At 36.4% G+C, this 26,195-nt stretch overlaps 1 protein-coding gene and 1 pseudogene across 2 annotated transcripts in view; one reads left to right on the top strand and one right to left on the bottom strand.

Moving 5' to 3' along the window:
• Positions 1-26,195, bottom strand: part of SPRED1 (sprouty related EVH1 domain containing 1) — a 129,812-nt gene that overhangs the window by 95,468 nt on the left and 8,149 nt on the right. The gene's annotated exons all lie outside the window — the stretch shown is intronic.
• Positions 12,489-13,427, top strand: LOC308248507 (small ribosomal subunit protein uS2-like; annotated as a pseudogene). Its single transcript has one exon. The product of its transcript is annotated as a small ribosomal subunit protein uS2-like (transcript).

Genomic DNA, 26,195 nt, shown 5'->3' on the forward strand with positions numbered 1-26,195 from the left:
GTCGGATGTCCGGAAGATGTCCGGTCAACCCGGTCTAATCAGCATGTTACCCTTTTAGTAGTATAGATAGATTATACAGGATAGGATTGCTTAAATGGTGGGAAAAAGCCTTTTTCAGCAGGAGGAGATGCTCTTGGCAGACAAAAATACATAATCCCTATATCTGGACTGATAGCCAGCCATATGCACTATACTGCCAAACCTGTCATTAAAAAGTTGAACCGCTTTCTTACACCATACACCAAATAGCTGTTGCCCTTAAAACCCCTCCTCAGCCCCCACCTTAGGTTCTGCCTTCGCAGTTCACCCAGATTAGGTTCTGATTGGTCGGTTTCTATGCCAGTCAGTGTCAAAAGCTCCACCTCCTGGGCAGCCATTGGTTCCTCACACTTCACCCAGATTTGGTTCTGATTGGTCAGTTTCTATGCCAGTCAGCATCTCCGGGCCTATTAATGGGCCTGATCAGAGAGGTGGGGCTGATCAGCAGCCCCAGCAGAGGCCCGAGAGAAAGACAGGTGCAGCTGCTGGCCAGGCCCAGAGCAAAAGAGAGGCAAGTGATGATCAACAGCTGCCACGGAGGCTCCAGATCAGACCCTGCTTCTCTCTCCAGGCCTCTCTTCGGGCCTGATCTGCAGCCCCCTCGGCAGTCAGTGCTGGGTCGCCACAGCAACCCAGCACTGACTTCCAGTCGGTAGAGCCTTCGGTCCTTTTGGATATTATGGACCCTGGATTTTTATATATTAGGATATTAGTACAGAGGCAAATGACCAGAATAATCAATACAATATTGAAGGAGAACACAGTTATAGGACTGTATAAATTTACAGTATCAAGACAAAATGGTATTGGCAAAAGAAGAGACAAATAGATCAATGGAACAATACAGATACAGACTCATAAATATACTCATCTGTCCTTTGAAAAAGGAATAAAGGCAATACAATGGAGCAAAGATAGTCTTTTCAACAAGTGGTGCTGGAACAACTGGACATCCACATTCCAAAAAAAATGAATCTAGATACAGACCTTATACCTTTCACAAAAATTAACTCAAAATGGGTCACAGACTCAAATGTAAAACACAAAACTGTAAAACTCCTAGAAGATAACATAGGAGAAAAATCTATATGATCTTGAGTTCAGCAATGACTTTCAGTTACAACAAAGATATGATCCATGAAATAAAGAATGGATGAGCTAGAATTCATTAGAATTAAAATATGCTCTGCAAAGGACACTGTTGGGAGAATGAGAAGATAGGCCACAGTCTGGGAAAATGTATTTGCAAAAGATATAACTGATAAAGAACTATTACCCTAAATATACACAGAATTTCTCCCCTTTTTTTAATCCTTAAGAAAAACAGGGCATTTTATTGAACAGAAGAGTGAAATACTAAAGTAAGCAAGACTCTATTAGATATGGGTGAGGAGCTAGATAGAATCCCTATGGCACCATGGATAGCCAGATCCTCCTCCACCTTAGTTAGATGGCACCTGGGCATGGCCTGGGCTCAGCTATTTGGTCTGAGTTCAGATGGGGGCCCACCCAAGTCCTACACAGAATTCTTAAAATTCAACAATAAGGAAACAACATGATTAAAAATGGGACCAAAGACCTTGACACCTCACCAAAGATACAAACGGCAAATAAACATGATGAGATTCTCCACATCACATGTCATCTCATTAAAATAAGGAGATTCCACTCCACACCTATTAGAATGGCAAAAATAAATGGCAAAGATAACACTGAATGCTGGTAAGGATGTAGAGCAAAAGGAACTCTTTTTCATTGCCTGTGGGAATGCAAAATGGTACAGTTACTTTGGATGACAACTTATCAGTTTCTTACAAACCTAAACATACTCTTACCATATAATACTCAAATAGCCCTCCTTGGTATTTCCCCGAAGAAGTTGAAAATTCACGTTCACATAAAAATCTGCACAAATGTTAATGACAGTTTTATTCATAATTGCCAAAACTTGGAAGTAAACAAGATGTCTTTCTGTAAATGATGGATAAAACTATGGTACATTAAGACAAAGGAATATTATTCAGCACTAAAAAAGAAATGAACTATCAAGCTATGAAAAGACAAGAAAGAACCTTAAATGTGTATTGCTAAGTGAAAGAAGACAGTCTGAAAGGCTACACACTGTATCATTCCAATTATATGACATCCTGGAAAAAACAAAACTATGGAGACAGAAAAAGGTCAGCAGTTGTCGGGGATCAGTGGGGCAGGGACGAGTAAGAGCACGGAGGAGTTTTAAGACAGTGAAACTACTCTACAGGTAATATAATGGTAGATACACATCATTGTACAAACCCAAAGAATACACAACATCAAGAGTAAACCCAAATGTAAACTATAGACCCTGGGTGATAATGATGTATCAAAGTAGGTTCATCAATTGTTACAAATGTACCACTTTGGTGAGGGATGTTGAAAATGGTAGAGGCTGGTCAGGTCATATGACTTGCTCAAAACCCTGCAAGAATTACCTATTTCATTCATAGTGAGAGGCCAAATTCCAAAGACTCAGTTTTGGGGAAATAAAAAGATAAAATGTATATAATATGCCTTTAGTAGTAAAGAAAATCTGAAAAAATTTACAACATGATGTCATCATGGCTATGCCTTAGCAGCAGAGTTAGAGGTGACCTTTATTTTCACCTTTGATAATCACAAACACTAACTAAAATGAAACAAAACAACCCAAAGCAATGTTTATTACTAATAATAAACATTTAATAGTGAATATTTATCTTGCTCTTATTATCTGCTTAATCTATTTTGGGTATTTGATTAAAGGCATTATTTTAAATTATGATAATAATCTTGTAAAATGGTGTTATTCCGTATTATACAGATGCGGAAACTCAAGTTTCAAGAGGTTAAAAGTGACTTGCTTCACTTGTAAGTAACTGAGCAATGATTTAAAACCCATGCTGTTTTAGTTCTGCTCTGCAACTTAAAATAGCTACGACAGTAAACTTTTTTGTTGTTACTGTTAATCCTCAGCCAAGGGTATTTTTTCCATTGATTTTTAGAGAGTGGAAGGAAAGGGGAGTAACAGAAACACAGATGTGAAAGAGACACATCAATTGGTTGACTCCCGCATGCGTGGGGGCAGGGATCAAGCCTGAAACCAAGATATGTGCCCTTGACAGGAATGGAACCCACACTCGGGTTGATGCTCTAACCACTGAGCAAAACCAGCTAGGGCCCCAACTTCATTTATGTAAAAGAATATTTGGAAGTAAATATTCTCTAGCAATAACATTTTTTCATTTTGGTACAATCTTATATAAGTCTAAAATGTAAGCTCACAGCATCTACTGAACATGATTCCATAATCATGACTCCCTCTCCTGTAGAGAAACAAATCTCAAAACCTGCAATCCTATTTCACAAAGTAAAGATGCCCATCTTGACAACACATCCTTTATATAATGCCCAATGCTCCTCAGTCTCCCCCCAAATGTTCAGCAACCCATTACACCTCATGGAAATACACTAAAACTTAGGAGTCAGTTTTTAACTATGAGCAATAGTGGATTTAAATCAGCATCATGGTTCTCATACAGTATGGTTTAAAAAAACAAAGGCAAAACAAAAACAATCCAGTATAAGGTCCTTACAAACCTACAAATCATGGACCTTACTTGGAAGAAAAAAATAGGCAATGGCAAAATAAAAACAACCATCACCAGACAAATTTTAACCATCATGAGACAAAATATGACCTGTAAACTTTCATTTCAAAAGTTGTAATGAACAAAAGGTTAAAGATATACAGAATTCTTTTATTAGAAAATAGGCATAGTCAAGAATTTTCAAGAGTTTCCAAGATCTGAAATGCAAGCTAAGCTATCACTGGTTATCCATGTAGGTCAGTAGCTTTTACATAGGGCATGGCTGGAATGAATCAAAGACAATATCCATGACTTCTTGAGCAGAAAAAGGAATGATTAATGCACAGAGAGTAAATCCACATGCATTCCCTCCAAAAAACGTATTATGGAACCTGTATGGAATATTATGGACTATGTATAATCTCAGTAATGCAGATATCCATTGGAATCTGACAATCAAAGGTTAATCAGTTTTAAGGTAGTGAAAGCTTTTTCATTCCATAGGCATATTTCATGGAGATCATCCCTGGATAAATTTAAAACAGCTACAAAAACACTCTTTGCTCGTGACAGCTACTAAAGAAGAAGATACGCAGATCTGGGTATCAAGATTACATTTAAAATTTTCAGGAACTGTGTGGACATAAACTGAATATGTGTGCTTTCCTTTAACCAAAAGATTAATAGGTATTGGCAATTTTTTCTTCATCCATAAATCTCAAACTATAAGATATTTCTTTAAAGCTATGCATTTCAATTTTATACAAAAATGTACATTTTTAAGAAAGTGGACATTCAAAAACATTGTAGCGTATTATGTGCATGAAAATTAAAAGCATGGAACTTAGGCAGTTATAAGGAACCTGAAAGAACACAGCACTCCCTTTGAAAAGATCTGCACAGGTAATCAATCCTTTCTGTCTCAGATAACAAGTTGAGAAATTCCCAACTTCATGAGACAGTCCATTTCATTATCAGTCAAATCACATCATTAGGAAATTGTCTTTTGTACAAAACAAATATTTACATCCCTTCCCTTTTTTAAACACCATCCATTGATTCCAGTTTTATTCTCGGGGACAAGATCTAAGTTTACTAATATTTTATGAGGCTTTCAATTATTCGAAGACAGCTAATATTGTTCATTCATCAAGTCTTCTCCAAGCTCAACCTGACAAGTTCCTAAGACTTGTCCTCATCTGACCTTGCTCTCTAAATATCTCATCATACTGATACATTACGAATTTAACACAATGGTTATGTATATGGGAAAAATAATAAGCTTTTTGATATAGATGTTAGGTGATGGACTCACTCATAGTAGAGTAACTGACAGCTTTCCCTTTAATGTGCTATCCATTTTACAATTATATTCCTGAATGATGGTCAAAAGAATTCACAATGTAAGTATTTCTTTCGTCGTAAGAGATGCTAAATAATTTGCACTTATTCATTCTACTTCAGTTGGTCTGCAGTTTGGCTTTTTTTTTTGCTTATAAAAGTAAAAGTAGTTTGCAGGTTCACATATAGACTCATTAATTTCATGAGTACACTGCCCAACCCAATGCTCTAAATAACCAAAAATAAAATGTCACAACAGTTTCATCTCTTATCAATCTTTAGGTAAAATAGATTCCAATAGCCTAATTCAATTATAATTATCACTACAAAAGCAATAGATTTAAAAAACAACAACCCTGGGACAAAGATAACTGATTAATTTTGGATGACAAGGATATAGATGACTGGTATCTTCTTTGCATTTTTGTGTCTCTTTTAAATTTCTAAAAAGTAAACAAATAAGCAACTCACCCAAAAGCTAAAAACCTATTCCTCGCCGAGACTCTGGTGAATAGCATTGAGAATATGAACAATGTGCTTTTAGAGAAGCTTTTTCATTGACCTGTTGTTGCTCATATTAATGAAGGGATTCTGATTAAAAGCATTATTATGCTTATCATAAGCCCTTAAAGAGGCAAATTGAATACTTCTCTTCCAACTTACATTGGCTACATTTTAGAAATCAGTGCTGATACTAATATTAATGATTCCTAAAACTAAAGACATTCCCCAATAAATTATTTCCCTTAATTGAAACTGGGTTTTCCAGGAACATACTGGGGGGGGGGGGGATCAAAGTGGAGAGAACACTGAGTTAATAATCATGAAACCCAAGTTTGCACTAAGACTGACATATGTAACTATAATATTTTGGGAAGTTATTTTTTATCATTCCAGGCCTTAAAACCCGTCATCCAAAAAATCAGAGATAAGATGCTACTTAATCAAAATCCTTCCTCATTCTAAATCTGATTCCATGAAATACCAAGACTTATAAAATTATCCCAGGTAGTCCACCATAAATGTTTGTTTTTTTTATTATTTATTCTATTTTTTTAACTTTAAAAAAATTAACTTGAGAAAGGAGGGGGAGGGGAAGAGAGAAAGAGGAAGTGTGGGGAGAGGGAGGGAGGGAGGGAAGGGGGAGAGGGAGAGAGAGAGTGTGTGTGTGTGTGTGTGAGAGAGAGAGAGAGAGAGAGAGAGAGAGAGAGAGAGAGAGAGAGAGAGAGAGAGAGATGGGGGGGGGAGGGCAGAGAGAGAAACATCTATTTGTTGTTTCATTTATTTATGCCCTCATTGGTTGCTTGTTGTATGTGCCCTGACCAAAGATTGAACCCGAAACCTTGGTATATGGGGACGACCAACTAAGTTACCCAGCCAAGGCTATAGTATTAACTTTTAATGTTTCTTTTCAATGAATTAATTAGGACTTCTACTACTGACATTAATAGGCAGCTAACTCTTCAGTATTTGCTATGTGCAGAAACAGTTCAATGCTTCACATGGATTACATTTAATCCTCACAATAACCTTCCAAAGCATGTATCATTATTATCTTCATTTTACAGATGCAGTTTTTCACAAGTCCAAGATCACAAAATTGTTAAAGTGACAGAGCTGGGCCTTTAACCTTGAATGAAAGAACTCAAAAGTTTCCATGAAGGTATACAGAATAAACTTGTTCAACAAAGCCCAAACATCAGAACTAAGGAATACTCCAAAAGCCTGAGCAAAATATATAAAAGAAACAGTACTTCACATAGTAGGGAGTATCAAAATTGGATTTAAATCTACCTTAGATTTATTAAGTCTTATGATTTAGGCACAAAATTTAATGTAAGTCTCTGTGATTATTTGGAATACGGGACAAATAATATCAATTCAAGAAGCTAATGTGAAAATTAAAAGCAAAAACATAGGGTGCTTAAGTGTGTTTAGCAAACATGTATCATTTAATGGCTAAGTAATATTACTGAAATTACGAAATGACAACGTACTTAAAAGAGGCATATAAGTAAATGTAAATCTAAGTACCATATGTTTATGTAGTATATATTTAACTATAATATTTAAGTCCCTAAGTTATTTCGATTCATGGATAAGGAAATAATTTACAATAGCCATACCACTTACCCATACCCCTTACTATATCGAGGGGAAAAGAAGCCATTGTAAACAAAAAATTCTCAACAGCCCTCTCAAAATATATATGCATATACTCACATACCATCAATGTCTAGTACACTACATTACCCATAGTATACATATAATAAATGTTTTTGGAATTGCAGACTTTTCTGTTTTAAAATAGCTATACCAATATTAGCCAATAATCTTCTTGACTATTAGAATTAGATTATGCCCTAACCTTGCCAGAAAAAAACAAGTAACAAAACTGATGGAAAAGGCAAGTGTAAGGAAGGAATACTATGGAGAGTAAGTAGAAAGCCTGGACTTTGAACTGAGAAGGTCTGAATGTATCTGCCAACTCCCTAGCATTTATCTGGGTGTTATAAAAAAGACTTTAAACCTTCAGTTTAGTTTTCTTCATCTATAAAATAGGATTAGTACACCAACTTTACCTAATGCCAATGAGCACACCTAGCACCCAGATAATAGTTTCTAAATATAATTTCCAATAAATGGCAACAGAATTCCTTGAGAGAAAAAGAAAAGAAAGAGTTCCTTGGATAAATGGGATGACTCTGAAGCTGGGGAAGAGAACATATGAGATGAGCCTGGAACATCGTGTGAAGCCCAAACAGAAGTGCTCAATGAAGGAACATGTCAAAAGGGCACAGAAGTCAACTTGATGGACTCCCAGTGGCCAAATTTGGGACAACAAAGTATCAAAATGATGACAGTAAGGGTTATAATCCATAGCGACAGAAATACTTACATAAATGTGGGGAGAAGAGAAAGCTGGTCTACAGAATTTCAATGAATAAAAGAAAAAAGAATGATGGAAGTAAAAAATTATCATTTGGCAAATATCACCATTGTTGCAGGCAAGAACCAACAACAACAATAAAAAAGAAAAAAAAAAGAATCATCAACAAATGTCAATAATAGCAGCCAAGTATATAATAGGAAATAAAATGCTTACACAGTCTCAAAGTATCTCTCCTCAGAAGATACTTAATATAAATAAAATTTACCAGTTGAAAAACCATTTTATCCAAATAATCAAAAGTTCACATTATCAGTATGGGAATATATCAACATCATGGACTTCCTGATTTAAAACATGAGGATGTCATCACTCTATAGCATTGCTGCTAAAAATGCTGAACTTAAATTTAATCAAGAGTGAACTTGAAGTTAATCAGACAAACCTAAACTGAAGAATCTTCAAAAGTTTTCATGGTTATAAAAGAAAAAGTGAAGAGCGGCTCTAGATTAAAGGAGACTAAGGAGACATGACAACTTAATACAATATGTGATACTAGACTGCATCCTGAACTAGAAAAAGGACATTAGTGAAACAATTGATGAAACTTGAATAAGGTCAGTAGATAATAATATTATATCAATGTTAATTTCCTGATTTGGTTATGCAATTTAAGGTTAACATTTTGGAAACTTAGCTGAAGAATATATGGATATTCTTTGTGTATTTTCCCCACTTTTTATATAGGTCTAAAATTATTTCAAAGTAAAAAATATATATAAATTTTCTGAAGAAACACAGTATGAGGAAGATTAGCTTATACTTCTTTTTTCAATAACTGCCACTTATCTTTGAATGACAGCTCTTTAGTATATAACAGGGGGAAAAATCCTCAAGATTACCCAGGCTGGTAAGAGGCAATGACAGACCAGCATGTTTACATAATCCCTTCACTGTTTCCACCTTGACCTCTCACCCATAAAAATCTCCAAGTCTTAGTACAAATAATTGAGAGGAAAGGGAGAAAAGTTCTTGTTCAGTAAGTTTATAATTTATTTGTGGAGTCTGGAACCACAACATGTCCTTCACCTAAAATGCCTCTTAATCTTCTAATCAGAAATCTAGGCTGTGTGGACCATTTATGTGACTTAGGATGGCACCCAACTGGGCTAATCAGCTACAAATTACTCATTTCAAAGCTCTTGCTTAATGAAAAAAATAATTTAAAAAAATTAAAGTCATACACATCTCATAAGTAACAAAATATAATTTATATATAATGTTATTTATAATACATGAAGGCTAAAGTTATAAAAAGACGTTTACTATATTCACCTGAACCTTACCTCTAAGTTGTTGACACTAAACCTTTTACCATTCTTACACAATCTATCCTGCTATACAAACTTCAAAGTAAATAAGACAATTAATACTGTATCTACTTTGTCGGAGCACAAGACTACTGAACTATATGTAAAGTTAAACATGACTTGTAAAGATGTCTCTTCTAAATGTAGTAATTTATACTTTCAATAAGTTTTCCTCCTCTTCTAAGAAAATAATATTTTCCCCTAGCAGGAAATCAATATTTCCAAGTCCTTCATTACCAAAGAACCTATCATTTGGTTAATATCTTGAGGGCAAAGATGCAGATTTTATTAATCTACCTTCTTAACACCTGGAATACAGTAAAGCTCAAATATAGGGTGTCCCAAACAATGTATACACACTTTAATAGCTGGTAACTCACTTAATTTTGAAAATGAAGTGTATGCTAATAAACACTGACTTTATAATAATTCAAAGTGTGAATACATTTTTTGAGACACGTTGTATGTTAGTTCCAATCCTTTCTCTGGCATATAATAAATGTTCAATAAATGTTTGTTGTAGGTATTTCATTCAATATCAACATTAATGACTGCCAAACCTAAGAGCAATGTAAAATCCAGGAAACGAACTAAATTTGACTAATAAGAAGTGCTGCAACATCCTGATTTCCATCTGTTTAGCTGCTTGTATCAGCCAACCACTCCAACACATATGTGATTGATCCTTTTGTGCCCAGTGCACTGAAACATTTAACTACCACTAAACCATGCAGCATACACATAATGGATATGAACCAGAAGATTTTTGCCTATGGAAAAGGCCTAAATACTGTTTTTAGAGAACCTAAACACTTTAACGTCTGCGATTAGATAATACCTTACACTTTGGCAAGAAATATGGATAATTAGGTGTTCATTACTGGGCCTAGCACTTTGTCATTCCACAATTATTAAGTACATAAATTCTCATCTACATTAGAATTATAATTTTAAAGTAATATTTTGTCTTAAAAAACTCAGTACCGAAAAAGTAAAACAAAAAACATCTATTCGGCATCTAACAGTTGATAAGAAAAGATGAATGGCTTAATAATGAACTACACTTCAAGGACATTACCTGGAAATGTTAAAGGAAAAAAAATTTATTCAGTTCATGATGTATGTACAAAAGATTATGTGGAGATGAGTATATATTAAAATTCCCTCCAGAATTTTTTAATCACTTAATACATTTAAAAGATTCTGTTAAAAATAAAGAATTAAAATAGAATTTTACAAAGAAATAAAGCATACTACATTGTTTCACATTTTAATAGTAAATAGAGAGAAAATGCAAAGAAAATATTATTCTGAAAATAATGAACTGCAAAGGAGAGTAGGTCAAATTATAAAATACTAGAGCCAAAAATGCCAGAAATCATCTTGAGCCATCTCATTCATTTTAACAATTAGGAAACAGGTTTTGTAAGAGATTGCTTTTTTCAAGGAATTTACAATCCTTACACACAGTAAAATAAGGATAGAATAACCAACATGTGCCATCACAAGCACATAAAGGCCAAGAGATTGGTGGGGGAGAGGGAAAGAGAATATGAATGCACATTCAATCAAACATTAGTTAGGGAGGCTGGACTCTGCAGCCTAACCTTGACCAAGTATGGATCCTAACTCTGTCATTTACTAGCTTAACCTCATAGAGCTTCAATTTCTACATCTATAAATGCATGTAAGGATAACTTTCCAAAAGGGTTTTTATGGCATTAAAATAATTTCCTAATTCATGTAAAGTCTTTAGAACAGTGTCTGGCACACAGCAAACATTCAAAAAATTTGGCAAAAATCATTATCTGTTATAGAAAATGCAAATCAAGACCACCATAAAGTACAATTTTACACCCATTCTCTTACACTGCTAGTAGGAGTACAAATTGAAACTATGTTGGGATACAATTTGGCATTATCTTGTAAACTCGAAAATTCACAGCATAACTTGCAATCCAACTATTTTACTCCTAAATATATACTCAAGAGAACATTTAACACATATGTACCAGAAGCATATTATATTCAATTCCCAGTTAGGGCACATGCTGGGATTTCGGGCTCGATCTCGGAGGCGTGCGAGAGGCAGTCGATCAATTTTTATCTCTCATCATTGATGTTTCTACCTCTCTCTCTCCCTTTCCCTTCTTCTCTGAAATACATAAAAATGTATTTAAAAAATAGTACACCCAGCCAAAAATGATACATCTTAGTAATGTATTGGGGGGAAAAATCAAGTTCCAGGAGTTAACATATAATATATTCCTTTTATGGAACTGCAAAATATTTAAACAATGAGACACTGTTTAGACATACATGTATGCAATTAAACTTTTTTTTTTAATAGGAAGAGAATGGTAAGCACACAACTCAGGTTAGAGTAACCTCTGAGAAGTTCAGATAATATGAGACATGCACATTAGGTAAACGTTAGTCATCATTAAGGTTCTGATCCTTGGATTGTAATGCCAAGTAAATAAAATATTAAAATAACAGATTTTTGAGGGCCATACATAGACCATTGATGAGAGCATGAATCAAGATAAAGATTAATCCCATTCTGAATACCACAGGGTGTTTTTAATTTTATTCTATTTTATTATAGTTGACATACAATATTATATTAATTTTAGGTGTACAACATACTCATTCAACACTTATATACTTAAAAAGTATATATATTCCTATGCTGTGCATTATATTCTGTGACTTATTTTATAGCTGGTGCACCAGAGGTGTTTTTGTTTTTGTTTTAAAGAATTGAGAGTTAAGTATAATCTGTTTTGGAGTGAAGGATTAAATAAGATAATTCATGTTTGACATATAGCATTTTAGCTATCATCCAAAATGTTATGATCAGAGTTATTACAGAATGAAACACTTTTAAAACTTTTAAATCTCTTCTCACTCTAAACCAACCTATCTTCCCTTTTAGCCAAAGCAGGAACCTTACCTAAGAGCCAGAGATTGCCTCAGCAAACTAGTGGCACAGCAGGGCTCCTGATTCCCTACCAATCCAACTACTACACAACCTGCTTTTGTTTTGACATTTATTGTCTTTGTCAATATTCTGCACTATATGTGTACCACATATGTGATCCAAAAAATGTTCCTAAAGGTTTTAGTCACTTCAGTCAATTTAAAAAACAAAACTATCACAAGCCATAAATACATAAAATTTTTAATTTAAATTCTTTATTGTTTAAAGTATTACGTAAGTCGCTTTCCGCGCTACCCAGGGAGGGCTCCATACGGCGTTGTTCTTGGTTCCCACGTAACTTAAAGGGAAACTTTTCACAATGTCCGGAGCCCTTGATGTCCTGCAAATGAAGGAGGAGGATGTCCTCAAATTCCTTGCAGCAGGAACCCACTTAGGTGGCACCAACCTTGACTTCCACATGGAACAGTACATCTACAAAAGTGATGGCATCTACATCATCAATCTGAAGAGAACCTGGGAGAAGCTTCTGCTGGCAGCTCGTGCCATTGTTGCCATCGAAAACCCAGCTGACGTCAGTGTCATATCGTCCAGGAATACTGGCCAGCGAGCTGTGCTGAAGTTTGCTGTTGCCACTGGAGCCACTCCTATTGCCGGCCGCTTCACTCCTGGAACCTTCACCAACCAGATCCAGGCAGCCTTCCGGGAGCCAAGACTTCTGGTGGTTACTGACCCCAGGGCTGACCACCAGCCTCACACAGAGGCATCTTATGTTAACCTGCCCACCATTGCTCTGTGTAACACAGACTCTCCTCTGCGCTATGTGGACATTGCCATCCCTTGCAACAACAAGGGGGCTCACTCAGTTGGTCTGATGTGGTGGATGCTGGCCCGGGAAGTCCTACGCATGCGTGGCACCATCTCCCGTGAACACCGTGGGAAGTCATGCCCGATCTGTACTTCTACAGAGATCCTGAAGAGATTGAAAAGGAAGAGCAGGCCGCTGCTGAAAAGGCTGTGACCAAGGAGGAATTTCAGGGTGAATGGACTGCTCCTGCTCCTCAGTTCACTGCTGCTCAGCCTGAGGTTGCAGACTGGTCTGAAGGCGTGCAGGTGCCCTCTGTACCCATTCAGCAGTTTCCTACTGAAGACTGAAGGGCTCAGCCTGCCACTGAAGACTGGTCTGCAGCCCCACTGCTCAGGCTACTGAATGGGTAGCAACAACCACTGAGTGGTCCTAAGCTGTTCTTCCACAAATTCTTAACAGAACTGAAATAAGGTTGATGGAAAATAAAGTTTCTAAAAAATGAAAAATAAATAAAAAAATAAAGTATTACGTAAGTCTCCTTTTCCCCCCACTGACCTCTCCCTAGCTGCCCCCACCCCTCAGCACAGCCCTCACCACTCGCCCCCTCCCTCCGCCCCATCTGTGTCCATTGCTATGCTCATATGCATGCATACCAGTCCTTTGGTTGATCTCTTATCCCCTCATAAGTTGGATAGTCTGATGGATGCTTCTATGACTCTGGTTCTGTTTTTGTTCATAAGTTTATGTTGTTCACTACATTCCACAAATGAGTGAGATCATGTGATATTTATCTTTCTCTGACTGGCTTATTTCACTTAGCATAATGCTGTCCAGTTCCTTCCATGCTGTTGAAAATGGCAATAATTCCTTCTTTTTTTACAGCAGCGTAGCATTCCATTGTGTAGATGTACCGCAGTTTTCTAATCCACTCATCTGCTGATGGGCACTTAGGCTGTTTCCAAATCTTAGCTATTGTAAGTTGTGCTGCTATGAACATAGGGGTGCACATATCCTTTCTGATTGGTGTTTCTAGTTTCTTAGGATATATTCCTAGAAGTGGGATTACTGGGTCAAATGGAAGTTCCATTTCTAATTTTTTGAGGAAACGCCATACTGTTTTCCACAGTGGCTGCACCAGTCTGCATTCTCATCAGCAGTGAAAGTGTTCCTTTTTCTCCAAATCCTCTCCAGTACTTGTCATTTGTTGATTTGTTGATGATAGCCATTCTGACAGGTGTGAGATAGTACCTCATTGTCAATTTGATTTGCATCTCTCGGATGATTAGTGACTTTGAACATGTTTTCATATGTCTCTTGGCCTTCTGTATGTCCTCTTTTGGAAAATGTCTATTTAGGTCCGTTGCCCATTTTTTGATTGGGTTGTTTATCTTCCTTTTGTTAAGTTGTATGAGTTCCCTATAAATTTTGGAGATTAAACCCTTATCGGATATAACATTGGCAAATATGTTCTCCCATGCAGTGGGCTTTCTTGTTGTTTTGTTGATCGTTTCTTTTGCTGTGCAGAAGCTTTTTATTTTGATGTATCCCATTTGTTTATTTTCTCCTTAGTTTCCATTGCCCTAGGATCTGTATCGGTAAAGATATTGCTACGACAAATGTCTGTTATTTTGCTGCCTATGGCTTCTTTTAAGATTTTTATGGTTTCCCGTCTTACATTTAAGTCCTTTATCCATTTTGAGTTTATTTTTGTGTATGGTGTAAGTTGGTGGTCCAGTTTCATTTATTTGTATGCATCTGTCCAATTTTCCCAACACCATTTATTGAAGAGACTGTCTTTAATAATAATAATAATAAATTTTAGTACAGTGAAAGTCAAAACAGTATTGGCTTGTCTACGAGAGAATGAGATTGATATTACTCCTTCCCTATTAAACATGAACAAACATATATACATACACAAATAAACAACTTAATAAAAATGCAAATAGTACTGAAAAAGAAATAACTTGTCAATTAAATTTAATGCCATGTCTGTGGTAAAACAAAAATTATCTTACATACCAGGGCAAGTTCCATACTTTGAAAAAAGCTGCACTACCTCAAGCTAACTCCCTATTAAAAATTTTTGAACTTTCTTCAAAAACTGGCTAGAATTCAAGAATTAGAAACACTCAGGATCTGTACTATCTAAACAGAAATCACAAGCTGTGTGAGGCTATTTAAATTAAAATTTTATTCTTCTGTCCCTCAAGCTATATTTCAAGTACTCATTAGCCAAATAGCCACATATTAGCTACCATATTGAATAACACAAACAGAACATTTCCATCATCACAGAAAGTTCTAATGCATTGCTGCTTTCGATTGTCAAAGGAATCTAATAAGGCCCAAAGGGTAGCAAATGGTAGTAAGAAAAATTTTAACAGGCCCTAACCGGTTTGGCTCAGTGGATAGAGCATCGGCCTGTGGACTCAATGGTCCCAAGTTCGATTCCGGTCAAGGGCATGTACCTTGGTTTCGGGCACATCCCCAGTAGGGGCTGTGCAGGAGGCAGCTGATTAATGTTTCTCTCTCATCGATGTTTCTAACTCTCTCTCCCTCTCCCTTCCTCTCTGTAAAAAAATCAATAAAATATATTTTTTTAAAAAAAGAAAAATTTTAACAGGAAAAGCAAGTATCTTTCAGTAAAGTAATAAAAACATTTTGAAAGAACTGTGAGAGAATGAATTAAAAGCTGGTAGTAAAAATATTTGTTCTTTTTCTACAATTCCTTTATAGTTTGATTATTTCAAAGGCTGGAGATGTACTAAAGCAGGCTGGAATCCCTCCTCAACTAAGATGATAGATTTTTATTGCAATTGAGGAACAGACTTAAAAACTGAGAAAGAAAATTAGGTTAAGAGAGCTGGCCAGGTAGCTCAGTTGGTTAGAGCATCATCTGGATATGCCAAGGTTGCAGGTTAGATCCCAGGCCAGGGCCCAGATAAGAATCAACTAATGAATGCATAAATTAGTGGAACTGGAACAACAAATTGATGTCTTACTCCCCCCACCCACCTCTGTTCTAAAATCAATTTTAAAAAAGGTTAAGAGACTGAAGCCATAACTGAATGCCTATTGCCAAACATTTAGTGCTTACTGTATACCAAACACTGTTTCAACGTATGAGCCTATGAAAATTCTTATAATTATCTTACCTTCATTAATAAAGCAATAATGAAAGCATGCCCAAATGAACAGAATATCAGTAATATGTAGCTTTTAAAAATAAAGGGTCTTGCATAAGAAATTCTCATTTTCCTTCCCCTGATCACTTAAAATTGTTTAGGGTCCCCCCTTCCTGTGCCCTACATGATCTCAACATCCTTGTGAATGTTTTGTTTCCTGCAACCAATATTTTAAAAGGGAATTTTCCAGTTCATCTGATATACCACGCAAATTTTCACTGATTTTAACTATGTAGATGCTTTTCAAAACTTCCCAATTTATAGATTATATAACCAATGTAGGTATTTTACGTAACTTCCCAATATGTGGGTTACATAACCTTTTAACTTAGCTAATACTCCTTATACAGATCTCATTTATCTCCCAAACAAGCCTAGAGATTTTAAATCTAAGGCCTAGGTTCATTTTCCTCAGCTTTCTTTCTCTCCCTAAGGTTTTGCTAAAACCTTTCCTTCATCTGTCTGCCTTTGTTTTTTTCATCCTCTAGAAAACCCCCATTTCCCCTATAAGTAAATCAAAATTCTATAGCTAAATCCATTTAATACAATTTTTCATGCAAAAGCAATTTATAAATGGGAAAAGATTACTGTCTTCATTAACAGAAATGCTCACATGTGAAAAGATCTGCTCTAAGTCACATAATTAAATGGCAAAACTGAAATGAAATCTGAGTGTCCTTTGCTGTACAACACTGCAGATTTCTTAGACTACCAATTAGCATAATTGTATTTGTTCCAACACAGCTAATTTACTGTTTATATAAATTTTATGATCGACATAAAGTTTTTATAGAAACAACAAATTTAAAATTTAAGATTCCCTTCTACATTTCTGTCTTTAATACTTTTAATATAAAAAAATACACAAAAGAAAATTTCTTCTACAGGTATTTCCCGTCATCTTCCAAATTTCCTAGTGTGATTGATTATATTGCTTTTATACTTCAAAAAGTTTATATTACTCTTTGCTGAATCCATATACTCTTTGCTATTCCTACTTTCTGTTTGAAAATGGCAGCCGCTATAAATACAGTGCACAACTATGCACTGGTCTCAGAAGCACACCCTGGATGTATCCCAAAGTGTACTCCAGAGAGTACACTTCCAGGAATGTGCCACATGGGCTATGAACACATAATGCCTTGGCATATAAATGTGCAAAGATTTTGGGGTTAAAGAGCTTCTATATTTTTCCTAACAGATATAATTAAAAACATTTCAAATTGGAAATACTACTATATTACTGATTAGAATACAATATTCACATTACTCTTTGAGATAGTTTACTAGATTCCAAAATAATTCTATACTTTTTAAAGGCTGCTTTTGGGATGCATTCTCCTATCTTTTGGGGCACTTCAGTGAAGAAATCTGCAAAGCAATGATGCAACTTCTCTACTATTATACTCTAGCCACAGCAACTCAAATCTGAATTTCCCTGTAACAGCTCCTAATTCGACCTTGAAATGCACTCTTCTGAGGATCCTGTAACTTTCAGTATTATCTCTTATTTCATGAAATAATAAGCTGAACACAAATGTTATCTTCAGTAGCAATAAGGAGGTACATCTTTAGAAGACAATATCCCATATACTGCACTGTAGTGTAGAACAGGGGATTTTTCACTGCACGGGTCTTCACCAGTATTATGTTTTTATAGAGAACTGAATGGGAGCACAAAAGTCAGCCTATGTCATCACATAGAAAGTTAAGCTATTTTATGAAAGGTTGTGTGTGTGTGTATGTATGTATGCATACACACACACACACACACACAGTGTCAAAAGGTATAATGTATTTGTTATTGTCACAGTTAAAGATTGAAAGTCACTGTTTTTTTTTTGGGGGGGGGGTGTCAATCGGGAGAAAAGGAGACATATGTAAAACTTTAGACAATAAAAAAAAGTCACTGTTTTAGGACACAGACTTTGGAGTCTTTACCAGGTATATATTTGTCAATTATTTAACTTTGCTAAGCCTCAGTTTCCTCATCTTCATAAATGGGGGGTAATAATGGTAGTAATACAGGGGTGGACAAAAGTAGGTAAATAACACAATAATTAATGAATAAATAGTAATACTATAAACTGTTTCGCACACTCACAACTGTAAATCTACTTTTGCCCACCCCTGTATTTAAAATGACTATTATGAAAACTAAATCCACAAAATGATTAAGACAATGTTGGTAATTGCTCAAATATTAGCTATCACTTAATTATGTACTGGGAGCTATATAAAAAAATCGCAAGTTACTAAAGAACAAAAATGGAATGTAAGAAATATGAAAACAAATTTCATTTATAATCCACAATAAGAAAAATTGTTAAATTTTTAAAGTAGCAATTTATATCAAGAATAAAAATAATAACACATACTCTTTGACACAGTTATCTCAATTCTGTAAATTCATCCTAAGCAATAAACTGAACAAAAGACAACAACTTTATGTAAGATGATGCTCACTGCAATGTTATTTATAATAGCAAAGAGCTGGAAACCTAAAGTGTTCACTAAGAAGATAATAGCTATGTAAACTTATGGTACAACTTGATGGAATATTATAGGCATAAAATAATGATTACTAAAAATCTATGTATGAGCATAGGAATTATTTATATTAAGTATATCAGGTAAAAAATGAATGATATTTGTGCATACCCTACTAAAACAAGTAAAATATACACATATGGATCTAGAAGCAACTGAAAATTGTGTTTTGTTTTGTTTTTTATTGATTTCTTTCTTTCCTAGATGTTATTCCCCAAAACAAGCAAACACAAAGTCAGTGTCTTAGTCCATTCAGGCTGCTATAATAAAATATCACTGATGGGTAGTTTATTAACAAGAGATATGTATCTCTTATAGTTCTGGAGACTGGGAAGTCCAAGATCAAGATGCCAGCATGGTCAGATTAGGGCCTTCTTCCCGGTTCACAGCCAAGGCCTTTCTCTGTGTCCCTCATATGGTAAAAGACCTAGGGATCTCTCTGGAGCCTCTTTTTTTAGAAGACACTAATCCCATTCAAGAAGGATCCACCCTCATGATTTAAACACCTCCCTAATGCTCCAGCTCCAAATGCCATCATCTTTGGGGTTTAGGATTTAAACATACAAATTTGGGATAGGCGTGAGGGCACAGACATTCAGACCATAGCAGTCAGTTAAAAGGACTTCTCAGTTTCAGTTTTCCTCCCACTACACTTAGCCAAATCTGTTTGACACAGGGCAAATACACAAATGACCCAACTAGAAGTTAGCCAGTAATTAAAAGCCAAACCAGTGTATGCTAAGGCCTAGTACACATTATAAAGTTCAGACTCATCTGCAATAGGGTCTACAGAACATCAGATACATTCTTTCTCTTTTTGGCTCACTTAGAAGCTAAGTATCTTGAAGTATCAAGACTAGGAAAAATTTCTCAAGAAAACAAAGGTGGTTAGAGGCTAGCTTGTCTCATTCATCTCTTCCCTTCCTTTTAAAAATGATCATAATACATAAAGAATATCTTAATTAGATATACTTATTAAAGTTATGTGTTATATGTTAATTCTTATTAAGTTAATTTTGTTTGTTGGCTTGAATAATCCTCTAGAAAAAGTATATACAATTTTTAATCATTTTTTTTAAGTTCCTGATTTATGTTCATTTAAGATCTTGATTGAGAATTAACTTCAAATTCTTTCCTAACCCAAGTGTCAGTAATTATGTATCTAAGGCAGTTATTTTTTAATTCACAAATTACACAGTTTTAGAATAATGAGGCTAAATTAAAACATAAACAGTTTTTGCTTTAGTTGTTGAGGACTATAAAATGAACTAAACATAAGCTTACAGACCTTTAGCCATCCAAATTCAAGTTAACAGACTAAATCAAGAGCAATGAACTGACTAGCAGATCTTGCCTCTCACTTATCACTAGGATCTCTATTAATAGATCTAGCCTATTAATAGGAATCCTAGTTTGATTACAGTTGTGAAAAATTATCTAAATCTTTAAAAAGCTGAAAAAAACCTTCCTCTCCTCTTCTCTCCCATGAAAGTAGATTTTTGCTCTCCCTGCAATATTTGAAAGCTCCTGCATTCAACTGAGAAAGATGACTTATACTTCCAAAATGTGCTCAGGTGTTAAACTTGCTTTCATTAACAAGCTCTAGAAATATACTCCTTTTATAACTAAATAGTTGTATTAAATACCAAACAAACAAAAAGACTGGCTAGTTCTTTACCCAACACTTACATTCTCTTTACTCAATCTTTGCTCAGAACATGGAAGAAAATGTTCACAATATAGATTTATATTATTTTCTGCTTATTGGAATTATTAGTTTCTAAGTTTTTCTAAAAAGTTGCTGTTTAACATTTAAAGTGAAATAAAAATTTTCCAGGAGTTCAAATCCTTTTTAAAAAGTAACCCTACCAGTAATGGCCAGGTAGCTCAGTTATTTAGAGTGTTGTTTAAATACACCAAGGTTCTGGATTCATCCAGTCAGGGCATAAAAAGCAACCAATGAATGCATAGACAAGTGAAACAACAACAAAAATTAATGTTTCTCTCTCTCTAAAATCAATAAATAATTTTTTTTTAAAAAAATAACCCCACATACAATTCAGGCTAAGTGAAAGTAAGCACTCATTATTTCATGAACCTTTCTTCTCAAGAATTAAAAGTTCTTTTTAACATTCTCTTAACCAAGGGAGGGGAAGTTACATTTATCTTAACATCTCTCTTAAGTAATGACACATTTCCCTGGCTTTACAGATGGAGAATCAAGCACAAAGACAGGTTATGTGATTTGTCAAGGTCTTAATGCAACAGTCAGCAGTAACCACAGGATCATGTTAATTGTGAACACCAAGTTGTAGTTATTTAATTAGTGAATTTTGTTTTGAAAAGGCCTTTCTAACCATTTAGATTGGAGTACCCCAAGAATATAAAACCTTTTGTCAAAGACAATATAATTTATTTGGATAAAATCAACATCTTGGTTAGTCTTTCAGAAACCTTAAAGTTCCTAATAAAAATCCAAATTTGGGTAATTCATTTACATGTCTATCCTCCCTTCCACTTTCTAATTCCCACCATCTCTCATCCCTGATAGGGCCATTATTACATGAGATCCTAACATTCCTAATATTCTCAACTCCTCTCGGGTAAGCCCTTCCCTTTTCTTACTCTCCTCCCTGACACCTTCATCTTCAACCTCCGATTCCAAAATCCTTATTCCTGTCTCTTTAAATTGTAGAGGCAGATGTCAGCATTCATACTCCCACTCTAAGCTGCTCATCCCACACTCACATTAAATACATTGGCCTTGGCTCAGGATTCCTCTCCACCTCAACTCCTAATACCAACCCAGAAACTTGAACAGCCACATTGTTGACCTTTTAAAACATCCTAGCAGATCCTGGCTCCTCTACTCCTACAACCTGTTTTTACTTTAATCTTCCCTCACATGTCAGCACTCTTGAGTCTGTGTTCTCTGATCAAAATCTAACTTTCAATTTTTTCCACTTTCACTCAAGTGTCCATTAACTTTATCAAAACTTCCAGTCCCCCAAATCAGCTGTCAATTCTATGTGTCTACCTATCACTTCAAGCTTAATTTGTTTAAAATTGAGTCTGGCCATTAAGTATTTGAGGTACAATATAAATATCACATTGTATTTTGAATCTCATTTCTACCACTTACTCCCTTGTGTGGCTGTAGGCAAGTTACTAAAACCTCTCTTAAATCTCAGTTATCTCTATCTGTAACTATGGATAATACTTAGCTCACATGGTCCTTAGAAGGATTAAATCTGACAAGCAGTAAAACAGTTGGATAGGCTCCGCTTTCCTAGGCCTTCTCTATCAATTGCCCATCTTTTCTTAAGTCTTTTTTTTCTTTCTCTGCATAACTGACATCACCTCATTTAACAAATAATCTCAACTCTCAGCTTCCCCCTAAATGAGTATAATCTTACTCTTTGCTGTCTCCATTTCATCACTTCCCATTTCAACACTTTCTCTCTGAACTCTCCTACCTCTCAAGACTTTTCTGTCTTTTAGTGTCTCTTCTTACACTCGCTTAAAAACACTGCTGTTGCCCGGCCCATGTGGCTCAGTGGGTGAGCGTCAACGTATGAACCAGAAGGTCATGGTTCGATTCCAGGTCAGGGCACATGTCCTGGTTGCAGGCTCAGTCCCCAGTAGGGGGCATGAAGAAGACAGCAGATCAGTGATTCTCTCTCATCATTAATGTTTCTATCTCTCCCTCTCCCTCTCCCTTCCTCTCTGAAATCAATTAAAAATATATTTTAAAAAAAAAACACAAAAAAAAAACCAAACTGCTGTTTCTAACTATTCAACTTCCCATTTCTACTTAATATTATCCTTGGGCAATTTTCCACTAGCTTCAACTATTACATATGCTGAATATGTTGCCTCTAACTCTGCCCTCTCAACATTCTTTGGGCACCAAACCTGTAATTTAAAACACCTTATGGGGTATTTTATACCTTGACTAGTGGCGCAGTGCACGAAATTCGTGCACGTTAAAAGGGGATTAGAGGAAATAATTTAATATTGCTATTTGCCCTTTCTCTATAACAGAAGTGTCAGAGATGAAAGAAAATTAGTAAAATGTACATGAAAACCTTCCTCCTATCAGAGCCTGGGGCGCACCACGGGACCCAGAGTCAAGTCCCCGCCCACCCACATGAGCCTCAAAATCACGTGAGACCCAGACCTGGCCGCCCCTCCCCTCCACTGGGCTAGATCCAGACCTGGCCAGTCCCACCCTTGTCAAGCCCCACCAGGCAGGGGACGTAGCCTCAAGATCCCTTGGCCTGGCACCAGGATAGGGGGTGTGGCCTGAGGTCCCCCAGCCCAGACTGGGGCGGGGGGGTGTGCCTTGAGGTCCCCCGGGTAGGGGACACAGCCCGAGATCCCATGTCAAGCCCCGCTGGGTGGGGGGCATGGCCTGAGGTCCCCCGTCAAGCCCCGCCAGGCGGGGCAGCACAGCCTCAGGTGCCCCGGCCCAGCACTGGGAGTGGGGCAAAGCTTCAGGTCCCCCGTCAAGCCCCGCTGGGTGGGGGGCCCGGACTGAGTTCTCCCGACCCAGCACTGGGGGTGCACCTTGAGGTCCCCTGTCAAGCCCTGCCAGGCAGGGGGGGCCCAGCCTCAGGTCCACTGGCCCGGTGTTGGGGCGGGGGGTGCAGCCTGAAGTCCCCTGTCAAGTCCCACCTGGTGGGGGGAGCAGCCTGAGGTCCCCTAGCCCAGCACCAGGACGGGAAGCGCACCTTGAGGTCCCTGATCAAGCCCTGCCGGGTGTGCGGCGTGGCCTGAGGTCCCCTGTCAAGCCCCATGGGGGCAGGGGAGGGCGTAGCCTCAGGTCCCTGCTGATTGCTCATTAAGGCTCCTTATGGGAACTTGGCCTTAGCTGTGGGTGCAGCCATCTTTGTGATGGAGTGATGGTCAATTAGCATATTCCCTTTTTATTAGAATACCTAGTAGGCACCCACAAATTAAAAAGTATCAAAATTGAGTTATTTTCCCCTTAAAAACCGTCTCTTCCTCTTCCCACTTCATTTAAAAGCATCACAGCCACCCAAATTTAAAATGTTGAAATCATCCCACACTCATCCTACTTCCTTCACATCCAGTCATATAATCACACTTGCTGGAAATCTAAACTGCCTTACAAATTCATCCTCAACAGTTCCAAATGAACTATTCCCAGCTGTTCTTTACCTTGATCATTATTACATCTTCCTCCTCAATGAGAGTTCATTTTCTTTTTCTTTCTTTTCCCTCTAATCACCTGTACAAAGTAACCCTAGTATTCACCGTTCTACACAAATCTGACATCACTTCCTCACTTAAAATAATGTTCCCCACTGTCTACATGATAAAGACTTAAGCTGGTGCCTTTCATTATTAGCCTTACTGACCTAAGAGTTGTGGTGAAGAGGGAGGGAAGCTCAAAGAACAAATTTTCTTCAAATGCTTAGTGCTTTATCTGAAAAATTTATGGGAATTCTGTTCAAAATTAATGTTATTAACATACTGAACAGTTAAATAAATTTCTCTCAACTTTTCAAAAGCTTCCAGGAGCCTCTGTCACATTTATCTTGTGGCCCTCAGGCTCCAGACCTAGCCATCACCTTTGCTCCAAGATTGCTGATACACAGTTAAACAACAAATCTATACTTACAATCTGGCCACCAACACCTTGTAATCTATCTCCCATTACTCCTCCAAACATATTTACCCAAAAAGCTATTGCTTTTCTTCAAACCTTCTGTGCTTGCTTTTGTTTTACCCCCTTCCCACCCCACTTCTTGGAATACTTTTCCCCTTTCCATCTCATCTCTAGTTGACTCCTAAAATGCCACTTCTTTTCTGAAAACTTCCTTCACACATAACTCTCACCCTGTCATCCACCTCCAGGTAGCATCACTTTCTCCTACAGCCCTGAATAACTTCATAAGCAGAGCACTCATCACATTTCAGAGGGATCTAGTTCCCCTGTTGGAAAGTGAAAGCAGTTATCAGGTTTTACTTATCTTTGTATCTCCAAGGCTAAGGAAAAGTCAAATGCCTAGTAGGCACTCAAATGTCACTGATCTGAAATTCTTGAAGAAAATGTTACTAATGAAATCTGTCCTGAAAAACTGTTAAGAAATCCATATACACAATTCAGCAACTAAAATTTTGAAATGCTTTCACATATTATTAATGGGGCAAACCCAGAATTGATCCCGAATTCCAATCTCAAAATATCAATGTAATTAACAATAAAACAGAAAAAAAAAAGTTTGGTAACTTTATGCCAAAGTTACTAAAACATTCTAATGTGGTGAAAGTTATGACAACTTTGAAAAAGTGGCATCAGAAAAGTCATGATTCACTAAATTTCTGGTAATCCAAAAAACTTGTATGCATATAAGTATAACCAATGAACACAGACACTAGGGAAGTGAGGGCATGTGCTGGGGGGTAGGAGTGGCCGGGGAGAGGTCAATGGAGGAAAAGGAGACATATGTAATACTTTAAACATTAAAAAATTAAAAACAAAAACAAATACCATGTATTTGTGAAAGTAATCTCTAAACATGTGAATAAACAACTGAGATGTGTTCAATCATAAGCAATAGTATCATTAAATACAACCAGCAAAAAACAATTGCATTCTACATTCTAAGTCATAAAGGCCTTTATCTAAATTATAATGTTATAAAACTGATTAGATTGTTATTTCCAATCACTGTTGAATTTTCTAAAGCTTATTCTTTGTACTCTAAATGTACAAAGAAAATGCCTTCCAAGATAATTCAAAAATTTCAGATACAAGGAAATCTTCACCAATCAATTCTATATTTATAAGTAACAGTAACGCTCTATTCAATGTGGTTCAGAAATACAAAGAAAATCACTTAGGATTCTAGAATTACTGAACTAAAAGAAATCCTAAAGATCAAATCCAACACTCTCACTTTAAATCAGAAAAATTGTCTTAAGTTCTAGGGAGCAGAAATCTTGTAAATCTGTATTTATGAATATTTATATTATAAACCTTCAAATTATGAACATTTACTTCCATATTATAGGCAGAGATGGAATGACAGTATTACATTTCTGGCACTTATTAAAACTATCATTTCTCTCCTTTAACATTCAAATGTGATAAACTACATGGAGTTTGTTAGGTTGTTCCTTTCTTGCAATCTACAGATAATCCCAGTTTGACTGCGAGGCTGTTTTGTGTTTAGTTCACTGAATTGGGTTTAATTTGCTCCTTTTGAAAATTCTCAGCCATTATCTCTATTTCCTCTCCTCTATTATCTCTTCTTTTGGAACTGTTGAACTTGTATATCTTATCCTTCATGTTTCTTAATCTTCCCATTTTATATCCATATCTTTGGGTTCAGCCTTCTATAGCAGGAGATTTTTTAAAATATATTTTTATTGATTTTAGAGAAAAGAAGGGAGAGGGAGAGAAACATGGATGGGCTGCCTCCTGCACGCCC

Source organism: Plecotus auritus (assembly GCF_963455305.1).
Source record: "Plecotus auritus genome assembly, chromosome: 1".
In the NCBI taxonomy this organism is placed as follows: domain Eukaryota; kingdom Metazoa; phylum Chordata; class Mammalia; order Chiroptera; family Vespertilionidae; genus Plecotus; species Plecotus auritus.